Raw genomic sequence first — 20,959 nt, 5'->3', positions numbered from 1 at the left:
AAAAAATCTAAGAATTCTCGAGCGCAAATGAACTAAGGTCTTTAAGAGATAATATGTATTCATACCGAAGTTCTTCAGAATTTTATATAAAGGTTACTGTGTTGTTGAATTCATTTTATGTACTTGTGGATTTTCTACTTGGAAAAGTTTGCAAAATGCGAGTGAATTTCCCCGAGACTAGAGTCTCCGATGATTACTAAGAACAAAAGTAAACAAGTGACACTAATAAAATAGCGAGCGAATGACACTGAGGCAGAAGCCCTACTTCTTTTGACGATTTTTTTCGGCCAATAGTTATAATTTTATAAAAATAAATTCTCGCGAATTCCACATATGCCATCATACTGAAATGTCCTCTCATATTTCATAATGTCTTCAAAATGTCTTCACAGTAAGTCAAATGTCTTCAAAATGAAAACATGTCTTCAAACCTGGCATCTCTGGTTAGGTTATTTCTCTCCGGCTGTCAGTTTGTTCCATTGCTTCGAAGCATAACTTCGTGCTCTGTACCCTTTTTATTCGCAATTATTAATACATACGTTCATGAAGGTAGAGGATTCCATGAGTGCAGTGAAATAAGTGTAGTTTGTGTCACTACGCATTGTCCAGTTACGGCGACAATGATCAAAGTTCAACTTTAGTTCGCTGAAAACAGAGTGATTGCGTGGTTATTACGGATTACAAATCGGGTGAGACAAAATTTATGGATTATAAAGATTTTCTTTGTTTTTCTTCAAAATCTTAGGGTTCTCTATTATTAATTAAAGTATTTGTTCAAACAATTTCCTACTAGCGTGAAAATGAATATACTACATGTTATTCATCGTGAAGTTGCCGGAAGATTGATTCAAGGTCAACTACTTGTCTGAACGGTACTAATGCAGCTTCGAGAAAACTCGCTTTAGGGCAATAGTCGATGCCGGGTGGATTAACCTGTTTGCTGCGTTCAAGCTCTATCATGTGTTTGGGTTTAGCGGAAATATAAGAAGGAAAAACTGTAAATGTAGGAGAAAAAAAAGAAAAATTGGACGCTTCAACCAGTACTGGAGGATATGAAAACGAAAGTGGAGATGTTGACACAATCGTTGGATTTATTTTTTTTCACATCAATCATACAGCGGCTGTTTTATAAACAGTCGCTTTTTGGCTATTGAATGTACATTGCCTTTGTGATACCAAATAAGTATGGTTTACTATGTTGAGTTTAATGTAATTTATTCTGATACATATATTGCATCATACAAAAAATAAAATAAAAGGGAAATTGTTTTTTTTACCGGTGAATCGATATTGTTCTCAGGTCATCATTTTTTTTTCATTATTTCAAACACTATGGTTACGGATGTAAGCCATGCAGAGTAAACACTGAACCGGGTTTACTTGCAGTTCAAAATTCGAAAAATCGTAGGTCGTTGGCAAAATGCTTTTTGAGCTACGGACCGTACATGTATATGAATTTTATTGATTTATCATTTTAAATTATTTTATTTGATTAGTTTTGTTTAATTTGCCACTGAACTACTACATGGGCTGAAAAGTGCCGGAATTATTGAACAGATGGCGCCACTTAAAAATAAACGGGATTTATTTCGAGAGGTCCATCTGTCACTAGTTTATGTGTGAAGTTCCATGATATTTCGTTCATTTGTTCACAGTTGTTTAAGTGTCGCTACCTGAACATTCGTGTATAAAATGGAAAAAAAGGAATATAATGGAAAGGAATAAAATGGAAAAAAAGGAAAAGGAAAGGTATTTTGATCAAACATTGTTTTTTGACGGGAAAAATTTCTGTACAATCAATGCAGTGGTTGACGAAATGTTATTCCACTTGTGCTCCTTCGAGAACAACAGTTTACCGGTGGTTTAGTGAATTTAAACTGGGTCGTACAAGCACCGCAAATGAACCTCGCTCTGGAAGGCCAAAAAAGGCTACGAATTCTGAAATCGTAAAACAAGTGCATCGATCGATTCGTTTTGAACGATCGTAACGTGAAGTTATGTGAGTTAGCTGAGACCGTAGGCATTTTAAAAGAATGAGTGGGAACGAGTGAAAAAGCTATCCGCGCGATGGGGGCCGCGTTTGCTGACCGTTGACCAAAAACAGTGACGCGTTGATGATCCAACAGCCGGTATGGCGTTGTTGTAGCGTAATCGAGTGGACTTCCCTCGACGTTTTGTGACAATGGATGAAATGTGGATCCATTACCACATTCCTGAGTCCAATAGGCTGTCTGCAGAGTGGCACTGAGGCATATTTCGAAGACTTAGACGTTTCGTACTACAGAAAGGGAATCCAAATGTTGGAAACTCGCTATACCAAGAATATTACCCTAGAAGGAAACTATGTTGAGGAATGAATACAGCCTTGCTCAAAAACTATTGTTTCCAAGAAAAATCCAGAGACTTTTCAGCCCATGTAGTAAATTGGATCATTCTCCATTCTACACTTCTGCTCCAGTTAGCGAGCGGTTAAGCGAGCGGTGACGTACACGATTCCAGCTGTTCTGGTTATCTGAAACAAACAAATCGAACAGATTCTGAATCAGTAAAGATACCACTATCGCATGCACCTCGGACAAGTCAAAAACGAATTTTTGCCAAAATGGCTGTTTAAAACATTTTTTTCCAAGTTTCTTGATTTTTTAAAATAGTAAAGTTATGAAATTATGATTTTTATAGGTTCATGCGATAGAGAGATGCATACAGATTGTATTTATATAAACATAGATCGGATAAGTAGAACTTGAGATATCGTGTAAGCCAGTTTGAAAAAAAAAACATGTTTCGAGAAAAACGCGTTTGAAGGTCATTGTTGTGGCCGTACATTTAGATAAGATAATATATCGCATCACTAAAATGGCTATAACTTGGTAAATGATGAGATTTTCGAAAAGTCTCTTCTATAATATATTTTTAAATGTCTGAATTAGAGAAATATGAAGGAAAAAAATGATTTTTTTCAATTTATAGACTAGAATATCCTCTTAAAGAACGCAACATTGTGCTAATTTCAAATCCGGAATAAGGGATTATTTTTCCGAAAAACACTTGAAGGGACTTCTCTCAATCTGCGATTCGTTTCATAAACGCGACGAAAATACATATTTGTAGCGAATTGTAAACGGCAAATCATTCACAAGAATGTTGAGTTAAAACAAATCTTTGCAAATGGATAGAACCCCGAGGCAGGTTTTAGCTTGAAGAAAATTATGGCAGGGTCTGGTAGGACTGGAAGAAAATCTGTATCATGAGCTTTTACCAAGCAACTAGTTTCGATGAATTTCAACAAGTACTGCCAGCAGCTGAGCCTATTGAAATCAACGATGCAGAACGCTTCTAGGGCACTTTTAAAACTCCACCCGTCTTACCCACCAGATATTGTATCTTCAGATTATTAACTGTTAAGATTCTTGTAAGAACTTCAACTTACTGCATAGCATAAGTTCTGATAAGATGGAATTCTCAAGTTGCATGAAGGATGCTGAAATATTCAGGAAATAACGGTGCATCTATGATCGAAAAGATGTATGTCTACAAAAATATGCTTTTGGTTTTTTCCTTAGAATCGGCACGAATTTTTCAGGACAATATTTAGCATGATTTAACAATTAAGAGTTGTAGGTCAACGGAATCATCGATTACGATGATACTGCAGATGTTTTGTTTTTACTAGGTTCATTATAGCCATCAGGCACTGACGAACCTGTAAAAGCGAAAGTCATTGATGTTTAGACGAGAAAATTCTGTTTTCATACAAAGTGCTTGATTCCATTGTCTGTTTTTTTTTTAAACTCAAACAGCCAGTCAGCTTTAATAAAAACACTTGAGAATAAGTTCACAATCGATATTTTAAAATGGATATGGAGATAACGTAAATGGAATTCGGAAGAAAATAATGAGCTCCCGGACAATGTTGAAAAAATTGAAGATTTCAAGACAAATCGTTACCATTGGTAAGGCTTTAATTTTTATTAATTAAAATATGGAACAGAAAATAGAAACAAACTTGAAATGAAATTTAAGCGAAAAAAATAGAATTTCTTGATTTTTTCCTCAAAACGGGAGGAATGTCCACGTGGACAACAGGGGGAGGGGTATGAGAAATGTCCACGCTTGTCCACGGAGAGGGAGGGGGGTGTCTAAAGTCATGCTTTTTCTGTCCACGTGGTATGTGGACAGCCCCTCAATACTAGGAGAATGGCAGCGATTATCATGCGAGGACCAATTAAGATCGGCATTACATCGCATCACAAAAATGAAACGAAATGGAATATTAATCTTCATGACTCATAATTCATAATTCTCAATTACTCAATTCCTTTTATGATAGATTGAGCAGTAGAACCAATACGTCTTGATTGTGATAGTCTGCAAACGAACATTATTCCACCGAAAAAGCTACTACTCTCGATTATGAGTACAAACCATTACAAACCGTTTGACGGTTATGATTACATATAACAAACGGCTCTTTTCAGGGCTACTATTGAGAGTTTCAAAAGAATTGAACTAACAGATTTCTGAACAATGAAAAGAATTACATTTAAAAAACAACTGTTCTGAACAATTACAGTCCTACGACAAACTTCCGTCCGTGCCCCTCTCAGACCCTTCTACTTTTTGTTTTTTTATCATTTTCTTTTATGGTCTCTTATTGGTCTCCATACTACGCGGTACGAATGATGTGATTTGTACTCATTCGGAGTTTCTTATAGCGCGGTTTTCATGCAACACGGGGGATGGTTTCCATACAACGCGCTAAGGATTGGCCTGGTTTGTATGCAAAATCCGAGTTTCTTATAGCGCGGTTTCCATATAACGCGGTACGCATTCACCGCGTTATAGGAGGGTTGACTGTATTTGCAAAGCGGATTCCCCCAGGCACATTGGGGAAACCGTAAATCTGGCCAATCAAAACGTGGCAGTTAAGATGTTTAAATAACGCTTGACATTTCACAGTTATTCAATTGTTCATATCATGAAAAATAACATTTTATTTATTGTGATAGATGCGTAGAAATATTTCCATATCAATTGATGCAAACATCTTTCCGATTTATTAAGAAATGTTCGAGTTATAAGCATTTCCCTTTTTTTCCTGCATTTTCTGTGTTTAGGTTTTCGTTTCACTCCCTATATATTCCGGTTGTTTAAAAGTTTTTTTTATTTTTGCACGGACTTTTCATATGACACTCGTATATGTCAAAATTGAATGGAAAACTAAAACATCAACTTGATAATTTAAACTTGCACTTGCATGACCAAATTGCAAAAGAACACCAGCGGGAAGTTCAGACGGCGATCGCATTCCTCGCAAAAGTCGTTCGCGACTTACACCAAACCGAATCAGAAATAGGAACCAATTCAAACGAGTGTCGTTGACCTTTGAAATGCGATTCGCCAACGTGTATGTTGATAGTGTACTATTGATCTCCTATACGCACATTCAGTGTACAATTTTGAGGGTCATGGTCATGGTTCTTCGCTGGCGTTGAGATCTGTTCTCTATTGCGTGTTAGTTTAATGAATATTTGTACAGTTTATAATGTTAACATTGTACTTTGTTTTGTGTCTATAATATTACTCTAGTTGGTATTCTCAAATATATGAAATTGTAACAGTGCTTATGCAACTGAAAAAAAAGAAAGTAAAATATGTTGGAGTGGATATAACAATGGCATAATGTTTGCTCTAACTCCGTATGGTTAACTGCACACGGACTCTGTTGAATATCGTTCCCAGTCAGCAGTCGCGGTAGTCGCGAACGAATCGTGAAAGTGTGCGGATCACATTCGAATGAGCATATATTTAAACGTGGCACCTCCCGATTTAGCGTATGACCTGCGAACGCTATTATCAGTAAATTGAACTTGGAGCATCATTCAAGTGCGAAGCGCTAATGGTTGCATCATAAAGTGGTGAGCAAAACTGTACGGAGCAAATCTAGCATCCCCGGTGCACTTGCTTGGGTGTGATAGTTATCTTTACCTGACTCGAGCCGGTCGAATGATCCGGTGTTTTTTTTGTGTTGTATTGTTGGAAAATTATACGCAACGCCTACGAGTGACTTGATGGATAGGACAAGCATAGTTCGCCAACATACTTTGAACTTTCTTGGTGTAAATTCGAGTCTATTCATCGAAAATAGAGAAACAATTGAAAGAGATAAAAGAACCTACTGGTTATTTAACTGAAAATTATCGTACCTTAAGCGAAAAGCACGGTGCCCAGCTCACGAAAAATGTATCCGCAAGGGACGTATAACGTAACAACTTGAAGTGACTAAACAAAAAACGAAGCCAACGTATAGTATAACAACACCTATTGTTTCGTTGTGTAAGAAAGATAATTCCAAAGTGCAACTGGAGCACGATACGATTAATCCTTCTGTCTGTCTCCCTTACGTATTGGGCACTTTAAGTAAACATTTCGCTGTGGTCTGTGAGTGAAAAAAGTTTCAATCAGATTGTGTAAAAAAAGATTATATGAATAATAGAACGTCGTGCTTTGTGAGATATTGTGGTGTGAAGTTCTGCAGAATTACAGCTTATTGAGTGTTCGAGGTATGTCTACCATAAACGAGACTGAAACTGTGAAGTATTCAAAAATACAGTAGGACCTCGATTATCCGTGAAATAATCTGGCAAGGTTACCGCGAATAACGAAATTCGCGGATAAAACAATAATGGAACAAAAATGTGGTGCAAGCTCGAGATAAATATTAGGCTGTCAAAAAAGTCCTGCGGTATTTTTTTTGAATTTTCATTTGTTCATAAAATTAGTTACAATCATCTGTTTTAAGTCAAATATGCACCGTTTTGTTCGATGACTTGTTCCTAACGAGATGCCAACTTCATAATACACCTGTTATAGAAGCTCGCTTCCTTATTGGCAAAAAACTCGGATAGCCAATTTTCACAGGCCTCTTTTGTGGCTAACTTCTGACTACCTAGCTCGTTCGCCATGGACAAAAACAGGTGGTAGTCACTTGGTGCAAGGTCCGGACTATACGGCGGATGCAAAAGAACCTCCCATCCGAGCTCCCGGAGCTTCTGGCGCGTCACCAAAGAAGTGTGTGGCCTGGCGTTGTCCTGATGGAAGACAATGCGGCCTCTGTTTATCAAAGATGGCCTCTTCTTCATGAGTGCTACCTTCAAGCGGTCCAGTTGTTGGCAGTACAGGTCCGAATTGAGCGTTTGGCCATAGGGAAGCAGCTCATAATAGATTATTCCTTGACAATCCCACCAAATACACAGCAGAACCTTCCTGGCCGTTAATGAGGGCTTGGCCACCGTCTGAGCCGCTTCAGCGGGCTTCGACCACGACCGTTTGCGCTTCACGTTGTCGTAAGTGACCCACTTTTCATCGCCAGTCACCATGCGATTCAGCAGCGATTCACAAGCGTCGATACGGTCAAAGATGTTTTTTTGCGTCAACGTGTGTGGCACCCATACATCGAGCTTCTTTGTGAATCCAAGCTTCGGTTTGATGACTTATCCCCAGCTCTTGACCGATGCTACGGCTGCTACTATGCCGGTCTTTCTCGGCTAATTCAGCGATTTTGTCGCAATTTTCGACGACAGGCCTTTCGGAGCGTGGCGCATCTTCGACGACCTCTACACCAGAACGAAAACGTTTAACCATCGTTGTGCGGTGGAAATGGAAACTGTATCGGGTCCATAAACTGCACAAATTTTATTGGCAGCTTGAGATGCATTTTTGCCTTTGTCATAGTAGTACTGTAAAATATGTCGGATTTTCTCTTTATTTTGCTCCATATTTGCGACACTATAACTCACGAAAGACTTAACCAAATAAAACACTGTCAAGAACAGTGAATTATAGTGAATTATATAAATACCTTTCCAACAAGCTATAGTATGACTCGATACAATGAATACAACTAGAACTACGCGCTTACAACGACACCTCGCGGAAATACCGCAGGACTTTTTTGACAGCCTAATATATTTCAGCATGAAAGCTATGTTTCATCAATATAAAAATTATTGAACTATCCATCTGTAAGGTCATGTACACTAGTGGTCAGATAATGTGAAAGTCATTAATGACAAAAACAAAAAAGCGAGTGCCTACCTCTCACTGACAAATTTCGGGAAGCCATACAGAATTACTATGGAACTCGCTTTCGCGGATAATCGAGGTTCTACTGTATTAGCGATGAGCTTCAAGATAAAACAGTTGAAAAAAATTCACTATGAAGATGAATACATTTTTAGCAACACTTTTATGCGGTATCTATCGGGAATAAATCATTTTGACGGTCAAATGTTCTCCAGTCTTATTCTTCCGGGCCCGGGTATGCTAATGTGTGGTTCATGTTGCTCTATCTCTATTTGGCAAAAACATATTGCGTCTTACTGACAATACAGAGAGAAGAACAGTTGAACTAACTTGTCGACTATTTTCAGTCCTGGCATTCTCTTTCCCTTCAGCTGTTTGTCTTTATCTTGAGAAGTAGAATCATTCGTATTTATCTTATATTGAATTTAATTAATTTTGGATTATTTTGACGTAGGACTAGGTCTTTCATTTGTATACCGGGGTGTTAAATCAAAGTTTCGAAAGCTAGAGCGTTACGCCGGAGATCGACATTTCAGCATTAATAGCTCCTAAAGAACTGAACGAAATGGTATCACCGAACTTCTCGGATCACGTCTAAACTGCTTAACTACGCGCTTGTGATCTTTTTCACAGACGAAGCATCCATTTTTGCCGTTCTTCACCTTCCGGTCGATGGTTAGGTTCTCGAAGTATCGTTTTAGTACTCTGCTGACCGTGGATTGGACGATTCCCAGCATCTTACCGATGTCCCGATGTGACAACTCCGGATTCTCGAAATGAGTGCGCAGGATTAATTCACGACGCTCTTTTTCGTTCGACGACATTTTTCCAAATTTACGAAAAATTGACAGTGAAGCATGGCCAACGTGATCTATACACTCTTATCTGATTATAAGCGAAAGCTGAAGATATAATTCCTAAAAATTAAATTTCTACAGCGTTGTTTCCGTGATGCAATTTGATGTGACACACCCTTTATTGTGCCTCCAACGTAACGCTCTCGTTTTCTAAGTCCCTCAAATATTTATCTATTCATTCATTCAGAATTGATTCAGATGCAACTAAAAACAAATGATCACTAAGTAAACGATAGCCATACGCCACCCTTGCGGTTATACTACAGATAGAACCCACTTCCTGTTTTTTTCCATTAAGATTTCATTCCCGTTGATTTTTTTTTATGAAATGCCATGGAATGGATACGGTCATGAAATGCCTTAATACTAATGGATATTCTGTACTATTTAAACACCATAGATATTAGGGTAAAAGAAAATCCATTATTTTTTGGTGAAATTCAAAACTTCATTTAATATGCTGCGGAGTGGCCGATTTGGGTCAAATATGTTGAAAAATTTGTTAACATTCTAAAAGTAGCTTCATAATGCCTCTCTTGTAGAAGTCTTGGTCCTTTTTAGCCAAAAACTCTAGCAATCAATTTTTTACAATCTTCTCTTGATCCCAATTTTTTATCACTTAGGAATTTTTGCAATGCGATAAAAATGTGGTAACCGTTTGGTGTCAGGTCCGGACCTTATGGTAGATGCATTAAACATCCCAATCAACCTCCCGGAGTTTCTGGCGAGTCACTATGCCATCATCAGATTTTCTTAACAATTGGTAGTTTTGTTACCTTTTGCAAAACATTAGATCTGTTTTTTTATTTTTTCCGAAAAATCCAAACTTTCTACTTCTTTCTAAAGATGATTTTTTATACATAACTTTTGAACAACTAGACCGATTCAGATGATCGACATATCAAATTAAAGCCAATTAGCTAGTCCTTTCTGAAAAACATATTACTTTTGTATAAAAATTGAATCTTATTTTCGTAGTTATTGATTGAATTTGTTTTTTATAGTTTACATGGTCTCGGGTCCAAGAGCGCTTTTTTATTTTCTCTTGAAAGCAGAGGCTTTTTTACATAGCATATCCAAAAATCTAAGATGTGTTTCTTTCGTTTTTGAGTTATGATTTGAACAACTGAATAAATAAAATAGTCATCAATCGACAAGAATTCAATTTTCTTCAAAGTGTGATAGATTGCAGCCATTTCCGCTACGTACACCAGCATGAGTTCTCAATCGATAATAGGCATTGAACTTTTCATTAAATATGCCAAAACCAGTGGAGCCATTAATTTATGATCCATCAGTAAAAAACATTCTATCACAACTTACTTCGCGAAGTTTCGACGAACACATCCGTGCGATAAACAAAACATGAAGTTTATCTGATAATATATCAATAGAAACAGAATCAAATGCCCCTTTGATGTCAAGGAAGATCAAAGTCATTTGGTCTTTACGAGCAAATATTATTTGAATTTCAGACGAAAACAATGCTAGACAATCATCCGTCCCTTTACCCCTTCTGAACCCAAACTGCGTATCTGAAAGCAAATTGTTCGTTTCAACCCATATGTTTGTTTGTTTGTTTATTGTCTAGTAGCGTAAGATATGAATCTTATGAATAATTTGCTACCTCCGGTTTTAAAATTGGCACAGACATAATTATAATCTATCCTATTCTTTACTATCGTTATAATAAAATTCAATTTACTCGATTCCAAAAATTTATGCAGCCACTCTTGAAGATTGCTTCCAAAGGGGAACGCTTCACAGCGGGGGGTAATGAGTTCCAGTTTACCACACCTCGAACGAACAATGAATTAGCATAGCATGCAGTGTTGTTGGCAGGTATTACCAGGTTCTGCAAGCGGCGTCCACGAGTTTGGATAAGTTTCCGATAAAGTATGCCAGGAGACTTTGTCTTCAATAGATTCCATAAAAAAACACAGGATCGGTGCGCGTAAAAGTTTTGTAAAGAGCACCCAATGAGGTGCTGTTGCAGGTGACTCACGTGGCGGTTCAGCCCATATACATATCTCACACAGCAGTTTAATGCGACACGCAGCCGGTTGAAAGATGTTGCGCTGGGGCGGACGTGGAGGACGTCGCCAAACAAAAAATGCGGCAGGATCAGTGATTTAAACAGTTTCAGTCTGGTGGCGGTCGGGGCAGTGCGGGTACAGCAGTAAAGCATTCGAAGACTAGCATAGATCTTTCCACATTGTTGAATTATGAGTTCGTCCCATTGGAGATCATGTTGGAAGATAAATCCTAGGTCGTTGACACTTTCCGACAATTCTATACTCTGCCCGTCCAGTTTTAGTTCAGGTTCTGGGGAAATAAAGCTTCCAGCTCTACGACGTCGGCTTGTTATGAAAAGTGCTTTGCTCTTAGCAGGATTCACTTGGAGTTCATTCCGTCGCGACCAATTCGAAACCCGTTCAAGATCAGCATTCATCATCCTGATTAAATCCCGAGTACATGGACCAAGCCTACCAACGTATAGTTGTACATCGTCGGCGTAAATCTGGATGGAACAGTATGTAAGCACCGTCGGTAGGTCGTTGATATGGCAGCAGAAAAGCAGAGGACCGAGAACTGAGCCCTGAGGTACTCCTGACGACACTTCGACACTGCTTGAACAGCGGTCACCACAGAAAACTGTCTGTCTTCTCCCACGCAGGTACGATTCCAACAGGTTTACGGCAGTAGAAGAGAAGTTAAACTGAGAAGCTAATTTGCCAAGCAATTTGCTATGTGGAATAGTATCGAAAGCCTTAGAAAAGTCGAGCAGTAATAGTATGCCAGCACCTTTTTTATCAACAATGGTTCCTAAATCGTCGTACACTCGAAGAACTGCGGTTTTGATGCTCTGTCCTTTACGAAAACCGGCCTGACAGTCAGTTAGTAAATCATTTTCCTCTATATAGCTGGTCATTTGGTGTTTGAGGAGCTTCTCGAAAGCCTTTGACAATGCACAAAGGATGCTAATAGGTCGTAGATTGAAGATATCGTTCAAATGCGCTTTTTTCTTCAGTGGCAAAACCTTCGCATGTTTCCAGGGATAAGGGAAGGTGGAACTACTGATAAACATGTTAAATAAATGCGTAATTTGTTGCACAACTAATGGTAGTATGATCTTGAAGAAGTTAATCGGTAAACCGTCCATTCCCACGGCGTTCGATTTGATGTCCCAGATGGCGTTCACGACTTCCCAGTAGCGCACAGGTCGAAATGAGAAACTGTACAACGATGGTGGTGCTAGTCTCAAAGGTACAGCTTCTCGATGAGTATTTCTCGTAAAATTTGCAGCGAATGTACGATTTACATCATCTGGATCAAACGCACAAGGTCGCGACTGTTTATCTTTGCCTACTCCAAGACTCTTTACCCGCTGCCATAAGGTTTTCGAAGGTATTCTGCTGTCTAAAAAACGATTTAGGTACTGTCGTTTAGCTTGAGTTATTTTCGCGTTGGCGCGATTCCTCAATATCTTGTACCTCTGCCGCCTGACGTCCTTCAAATGTGAAGGTGCTTGCAACCAATCTTTGTACGCCAAGTCACGCTCAAGCAGGAACTGATGAACACTATCAGTGAACCATGGATTGTACTGTCGACGACTGGCAGTGACACGTAGAGGAATACACACATCGTGTACTCTTTTGATGTGAGCGTTGAAGAATTCCATGGAATCGGCTGGACATTCCATCGCGTAGAATTGGTTCCAGGGGATGGACAGAATTTCGTGTTCCAAAACATGCGCATTAAAATTTGCGTAGTCTCGATAAGTACGTGGAGTGGAAGGCCGTAAGACGTCGAAGTCAACTGACGCATAAATTAAATCGTGCTGAGAAAGCCCGGGAAAGCTGACCTGTCCAAATCGCAAAACCTTTTCGTTGTTGTTGGTTAGGAAGAGATCAAGCTGTGAGCACCCTCCACCATGAAAGAACGTTGGTTCGTCGCTCACGGATGACAGAGAAAAAGTACGGAGCGTTGATTCGAATAACGTACGTTTGTTACTAGATCGCATCAAGTCAGTATTAAAATCTCCCAGTAGAAAAATGTTTTCATAGCATGCGGCGTAATTGGCCAACTTCTCCGCCAAAAAAGACGAGCAGTCGTTTTCCGGAGGATTGTAGATGACCATAATCAAGATTCTGATACCTTCTACTCGAAATTCCAACGCCAGACATTCAGTCTTGTCCGTCGAATCTTCTGTGAGAGTCGTGCCGAAAACCCTAGAACAGTTTAAATGATCCCTATAGTAAACTGCAATGCCTCCGCCGCGCTTATATATTCTGTCATTCCTCACGACGGTGTAACCAGAGACGCTGATAATACGATCGCTGATCTTATGACTTAGCCATGATTCCGTGAAACACGCAATTTCGACTTTTGAGTTCAGCAAAAAGTTTCGAATCTCATCAAGCTTACTGCAATTACGGGCGCAAAGACTTTGGGAATTTCCATGGCAAATATTCAGCTTCCCAGAAAGTAGAGCAGCATTCAGCACCGCCCCCGGAATGTTCGTGTAGGTGTGGTTGTGTGACGATAGCATTATGTGTAGTAAGGGAAGCAATTTTTCGAGGGCTGCATAATTACGGAGGAGCGGAAAACAAATATTTTTAACATACAATATTTAAATCAAGTCACAGTAAAATAAACTACTACATATCAACATTACTTCAAAAGTGTACGAGAAAACACAGAATTACTAACAGATTTACAAACAATTATCCAGTTCATTCTCCGACCGTATAGCTATGGGTGGTCCGCCAACTGCAACCTTCACATAGACGATTCCTTCCTTGGTGAAAACCGATGCCAATTTGCCCGCCTTCTTCTTATGTAATGCAGCCGATTTAAGCTTACGCGCTTCGATGGAGAGGTTCTCGTTAACATACACGCGCCGATCAGAATCCAGTCCAATATGCCGTAGTGTAAGATCTCGTTTCCGCAAATATGCACTGTAAAACGCATCTCGCGTAGCCTTCAATGCAAACTCCGCAACAATGAGGCCGTCACCGTCCAAATTTCCGCCAGATTTCATGCGCCTAGTTTGCGCCATCAAGGTGGTCGTGTCGTTCATCGCTAAGTGTTTTCCCATTTCCATGAACATCGATTGTAAATTTTCGCCGTTCCTGAAAGGGATGCCGCTTATGATGAGTTCGTTGCGGTTTTGCATAACTCCGACTGTCTGGAACATATCATCCACCCTCGAATTCAGCAAATCAAGAGCAGTGTCGTGGTGTTGGAATTTTGCAGCACATTCTTCTTTCACCGATTTAATTTCATTCTTTAGTTCTGTTTTAACGGAGTCAATTTTACAGTTTACGTTTAGTATTTCAGTTCGTACCGTGTCGATAAGCTGTTTCGTTTCAGAGAATTGCTGCATCATCGTCCGTAACATTTCTTCCATCGTGGTCGGATGGTCATTCTTATCATGTTCGGCCGAAAACATCTTAAAACAGTTATTGTCATCAGTTCGCAGTCGCTTGTTTGTTAATATTGTATTTTTGCTGGCTTCAGCTGCAGGCGGAGTACGTTGAGTGCTCATAGTGTGTCAAAAAGGAACGGAAAAAAAAAGAAACAACACTGGTTGGATGCGTGTGTGTTTGGTTCAATGGGAATCGAGTGTTGATGACTATCTAGCGACACAATAGCAGTATACAACACACAATCGGCAGATGCAAATTCTGGTTCGATAATAAATAGCCAACTAAATATCGTATGAACTGGATAACACGTACATATGTAATTCGGACACACAGGATCGCGATGTACTGGTCAACGATGATTTAAAACGGGTGAAACAACACTTTTGGAGTAATTTAATACGCGGCTGTTATCGACACATACCGGTCTTTTGTCTAAACGAAAAAGAATCATTTTCTCCAGCAATTTACGAATGCAGGATGGCATTGTGATTGGCCTATATGAATTGTTGTCGCAGGCTGGCTTGTTGGGTTTTCGTATGGCTATAACTCTAACTTGTCTCCAGTCTAGCGGGACAATGTTTGGCTCTAGAAATTTGTTGAACAAGTTCAGCATACATCTTTTGAAAGGATCGGGCAGATTCTTCAATACATTGAACTTTATCATCTCAGTGCTTAGCGCTGTCTCAATAAGCCATTGACGTACTCTCGCCAGTACCCACGTTTCTTTGCGCTAGTCAAATTCCTAAGTTTGCGTTCCAGGGCAATGTAAGTTCGGAAACAGTCCATCGTCCCGTGTTTTCTGAATTCATTGAACGCAGTCGATTTTTCATGATAAACTTTGGAGCACTTTATCCCACCATGGTGATGGAAGACGGCGTCGAAATTAAGTGGTAGGAACACGTTTTGTTTTGGATTGTAGAGCGCTCTCATAAATCAAGCCAGAAATGAAATAATATTTTTCGAGAGAAGATAATTTATCAATCGAATCAATAGATTCAGAGATTATTTATCGAAATTTCATCCAGTCGATATTTTTCGTTAAGTCATACGGAATATGAACTGTCTCACATGGATGAGTCATTGTCAATAGATAAATGTATAGGAAGATGATCACTACCATGGGCTCTTGGATTACCTTCCATACGCAATCCAATAATAAAGAAGAGGAGCAAATTGATAGGTCTAGAACACTATATCGTGTATGGGGTTTTGCTATCCTAGTAGCCTCCCCAGTGTTTAGAGTCGTCATGTTGAAATTATCGCACAGAACATAAATCAATAAGGCATCCCCATCCCAATCCATGCGAATTGGAATCACTCAAAATTAAACGAGGACCTGGCAAGGCTTCGACCATATCTCTAAGCTGTTGACGGTGAACTGTAGTTCTAGGAGGAATTTAAATTGAAGCAATACCGAGGTCTCTGCCATTGATTTTTGTCTGGCAAGCAACAATCTCAATTCCTGTCATCGGAGAGAAATGGATTCTATAAAAGAAGTGGCATTTACGGATCCCCATTAATACACCACCATATGTGTCATTACGACCTAGACGAATTATGTTGAAATCGTGGAAGTTCAATTCGTTCTCTAGAGAAAGCCACGTCTCACAAAGGGCGAATGCCTCACATTTGAAACTATGAATAAAAAATTTGAATGTGTCTAATTTAGGCAACAGGCTTCTGCAATTCCACTGTATAACAGTGATTGAATCCTTGGCCTGTTGTGCTGAATTATCCATCGAAAGATATAAACGCAGCAAGAAAAGCTAATTTTTCTATCAAGAACGTCTTCACTGCCGGCATACAATAAGGGTGTTAAGAGGCTCACTAACGTTTAGAGCATTCAAAATGCTATTTACAAGAACTGAAAACGCCAAAATCCCAGTTTGAGGCTGTTCAGATTGCGAAAAATGGGCTTTATTGTTGGAATCAGTTTGGGGAGGTTGGTTTAATTCAGGACTTTGGATAGTACACCCAAAATTGATTTTTAGCTCATGTTTTGTCATCCCAATTTATGACATTAAACGAGACATAACATAACAGAAAATGTCATGACTCACAAATACTGGTAAGCATTTGTATAATATACATGGTACAGCAATATAAGATTAATACGAGCAAGCGAAACAAAAGACAAATAACCTTTCCGCATGCTTTGCCACATACACGGCCCAGACCGAGATAGATATTGTTCTCCTTCATGCGCTCCTTTTTTACTCTTAGAAAACACTTCCCAACTTCATTTTATAATCAGGTGCAATATTATCACAACTTCTTAAGCATCATTAGCCATGTGGATAGCGTGGTCGTGTAAATTAGCTTTGCATTCCAGCCGACCTAGGTTCGATCCCCATTGACGTCGTATGGACTTTTTTTTTTGGCACAATCACAAATGAAATGAGAAAAGAAAACAGAAAGAGCTTTCAAAATAGCTCATTATTTGCGCATTTGACTCAACAGCACACTAAATGGCATCATTTCTGCCAAAGATGACGTGTTTTCTGCCAACGCTAATTTGGGTGTATTGGGCACTGGGCACGCGTTTCTTCAAAATTGCCCTGTTTGTTTGGGGGGTCACTAATGTATTTAAGGACTCAGATGGGATGGACTGTTTTTGTCTTTTCCCATGGTTTCCTTGTGAGGCTCGAATTAGGAGCATTTGCAACAGGTTCGTCATTGCGTAAAATAACAAAAAAAATTTCCCTGTGTCTTAGGTAGAGACTTTTTCAAAATATCAGCGTAGGACTGCTTAGAGCGTTCTTTCATGGAACGCTTGATATGTTCCGCACGCTGTTTGTATGCTTGGCATACGGATAGGTAATGCAGAGCTTCAACGCAATGTGATAGGAGTATCGGTAAATTTCTTCGTTTTTTTTCAAAAATGAATGCTTTATTCTGCAGAATTGGTTACAAATTTAATATTCAAAGTATTGCCCATCGCTAGTCACAACTTTTCCCCATCTTTCTGGCTATTCATGGATCCCTTTGCGGAAATAATCGGCCTGTTTGTCGGCTAACCACCAATCAATCAAATTTTTGACTTCATCAAAAATGGAGAAGTGCTGGTCAACCAGGCCATGTTACATCGATCAAGAAAGGTAGTAATCGGAGCAAGAGCAATGCCTGGAGAATACGGCGCGTGGGATAGGACCTCCAGTTTCAGCGTTTCCAAGTAAGTTTTGACCGGTTTCGTGACGTCGTGACATGAATTACGTTATCGTGTCTTTGCTCGTATTGTGGCTGTTTTTTCTTCAGTGCACGGCCCAAACGCATCAAATGTCGTCGGTAGAGGTCCCCCGTAATGGTTTCTTTCGGTTTTAGCAGCGCATAGTACACCACACCCAGCTGGTCCCACCAAATAGACAGCATAACCTTCTGGCCGTGAATATTCCGCGCAGCCGTCGATGTTGATGTTGATGTTGATGCATGGCCGGGATATCCATACGTTGCCCTTCGTTTAGGATTGTTATAATGGACCCACTTTTCATCGCCAGTAACGATTCGATGCAAAAAACCCTTTCCATTATGCCGTTGGAGCAGTTGTTCGCACGTGAAAAAACGGCGTTCGACGTCTCGTGGCTTCAATGTCCTATCTTTCGGATCATTCCCATTTGTCGTTTAAAGATCGGATATGGTTTGCTGAGCTACTCCGAGTGTATCTTCAAGTTCTTGTTGCGTTTGTGACGGATCTTGATCGACTAAAGCCTCGGATTCTTCATCTTCGAACTTTTTTGGCGGTCCGGAACGTTGTTCGTCTTCCAAGTCAAAATTACCACTTTTAAACCATGCAAACCATGTCTGAAACGTTCGCTCAGTTGGAGTATGATCACCATAAACTTCCAACAAAATGCGATGACTTTCTGCACCTTTTATCTCCATATTGAAGTAATGAAGCAACACTCCCCGCAAAAACACTCTCGTTGGTACGAATTCGACATATTCCGAGTGGCAAAAAACTATGTTGTTACTTTTTGACACATACTGAAAAAGACGCGCAATGACAGTAGCTTTCCAACGAATGTCTGGAAATTTGATTCACTGGAATAATAATCAAGTTACGCCATCTGTTGTAAAACCGAAGAAACTTACCAATACACCTGTAAAATATAACATTTTTCTCAGTTTCGGGCATTCATCATCGGCATGTTTCTTTCGGCAGTTACCACAACGTAATTTATTACAGCAAAAGGACATCGTGTGTCCAAATTGCTTACATTTGAGGCAGTTCATGAGGCGCGAGATAAAAAGGTGCACTGGTAAACGAATTTTATCAATGGCTACAATATCAGGAAGAGCTGAGCCGACAAAAGTGACCCGAAGCCTATCTAAACCAGGTTAAGTTGAAATCATTGGGACCTTGGAGGTCTGTTGATATAAACAATAAACGAGTCCGACGGTGTATACACTTTTTTCGAGTCGTTGATAGCTACGGAATGTAATTTCTTGCATTCCAGAATCTTCACCGACTTGATGAACGAGTCTTTGAAGCGTGACTACTCGCAGTTTGTCTCGATTAACCTTACTAAACATGACAACTACAGAAAAATTCTTCAAGATTTTTGCTATTTAAATGGCATCAATCGGTTTAGACTCACTTCTGAAAAACCGATATATAGCCCTGTCTTGCCTTCGGGGTAAGCTTTGAAATCGGTGGAGCATTTTCTTGGGGAATAGCGGGGGGAAGGCGATTAAGCATGAAGGGGAGTGGGGGATGGGTTAATATTTATCATTTCAATAGACGGGTGGAGAGAAATATCCTCGTCCCCGTCCATTGTTAAAAAAATATAACTTTTTGAACCTACTTGACCTTATTGTGTCCTCATACTTTATCGAGTTCCAGGAAATTGATGAAGCTGCTTCGAGTTAACACAAAAGTGCAATTCCTATTGTATTTGACCGACCTCTAGATGGAATGTTGCCTGTCGGGCACTAGTGAAGTGTCCCAGGTAACGATCTATAAAAAATAGATACTTTCCAATAACGGTAACACACGAGAGGAATACGTCCATATCCTACAACAGCAGAACACGAGCTGCCAGTAGTTGACAGTAGACATCTGAATTTAGTATATTACACTATTTTTTTTGAATTAAAAAAATTAAAAAAGTAAATGAAATAAAAAAATTAAATTGCACATTTTTAGTTGTTACAGTATCGGCACCATAAACACAAATTATGGTGTCAGTGTCAGCGATCGGGCTTGCATTTTCGTCTTTATTAAAGAAAAACTTTAAAATGTATCAAATTTTCTCTTTGTTCATTTCTATTTTTAACACCCTGTAACTCATAACTGAATGGAACAAACAACAATGAACAAGATTTTTTTTTAAAGTGAAATGTCACCTTTATAGCGAGCCAAAAAAAAGTATTTTCGATATTACGCGAGATATCGATCACTACAGCCAGCCACCGAGAAAATAATGGATTTCTTTCCCCCCAACCTGATATTACTTAGAGTTATAATGCATTGTAATTCATTGGCACTCAAAACATGTCTGTTTGGTCAAATAAACAAACTCGTGAACGCGATGGATGGTGTTCGTTGTGTTTCAAAACTGAAATGAAATTGTGAGAAAAATTAAATGTTCACAGTCTCTTGACGTTATTTACGTTAGATTTGCAACCAGATGGCGCAGCGAGTAAAACGATGATTTTGGTTTGAATTTTCAAAAAAACATTTCTTCAAATTTCCCGGTTTTAAGTGTTCTTTCATACGCTGAAAAGGTTCACGAGAACCAGGCCTCTGTGAGGAACCATTAAGCTGCCGCCTGCAAAGTTACGATTTGAGAAATTAAATTACACGTTCCGTAAATCCTTCCAGTATGAAGAAATTGTCTTTTTGAAATCCAACTTTCTTACCATTTACTGGCGATATTTAATGGTTAAAACGAATTTAAATAGAAATTAAATGCGCGTAGAAGCACAAACATCAACACTTTTGTGGTTCTTAGATCTAATGTAGGCTTTGCGTAGATTCGTCAATTATTTTTTGAAAGTATCGATGTGTAAGCAGCTAAGTAGCTTTGTTCGTACGAAAATGTCAAAAAATGTGTAGAAGAAGTACGAAATTGGCGAAATTGGCGCTGGGTTAACTCATATAGTTCAAAATTCTGGTTGCATCGCCATCAGGTTCTATACTTGTTAAAATGCCGACATCATTCGTTCGAATGGCTACCGGCTAGCAATCACATCAGAGTTAAAACAAATGAAGACAACAAATTGCATTGTATGTTCGATTTGCAAACTCGTTGGCAAACCTCCAACAGGCAATACTTGTGTCGCCATTCGCACTGAAATCTGAAAACTGTTCAATGTACCAAATTAGACATTGAAAGTATTTCTTTCGAACCATCGATTCGAGCGTCATCTGATGTCTAGTCTCTCGCTTTCCAAGAGTTAGAACAGTTCTGCAAACGGTATAACTGTAATATTTATACAGATCGGCGTGGCAAGTCTGTTTTCACAAGTTTTGAAGTAGGATAGACTCAGTCTTACTATCATCATAATCGATAAGAGTGAAACACAAGTAATATAGAACAAAGGTTACTTGTTTGAGACACTCGATTACGTTTCATGTCCTTGTGT

The 20,959-nt window shown here is 39.2% G+C and overlaps 1 protein-coding gene across 3 annotated transcripts in view; it reads left to right on the top strand.

Moving 5' to 3' along the window:
- Nucleotides 1–463: 463 nt before the first annotated feature.
- Nucleotides 464–20,959, top strand: part of LOC129768542 (1-acyl-sn-glycerol-3-phosphate acyltransferase delta-like) — a 33,308-nt gene continuing 12,812 nt past the window's right edge. Inside the window, exon 1 of one of the 3 annotated variants that reach the window (XM_055770267.1) lies at nt 464–689. The gene's annotated coding sequence lies outside the window, so the exon portion shown is untranslated. Of the gene's footprint in view, nt 690–5,769; nt 5,919–5,938; nt 6,564–20,959 lie in introns of those variants that run through there. The other 2 variants (XM_055770269.1, XM_055770268.1) reach the window with 2 other exon arrangements.

Source organism: Toxorhynchites rutilus, chromosome 2 (genome assembly GCF_029784135.1).
Source record: "Toxorhynchites rutilus septentrionalis strain SRP chromosome 2, ASM2978413v1, whole genome shotgun sequence".
In the NCBI taxonomy this organism is placed as follows: domain Eukaryota; kingdom Metazoa; phylum Arthropoda; class Insecta; order Diptera; family Culicidae; genus Toxorhynchites; species Toxorhynchites rutilus.
The sequence above is the reverse complement of the archived record's forward strand: the minus strand, read 5'-3'. Positions and strand labels throughout refer to the sequence as shown.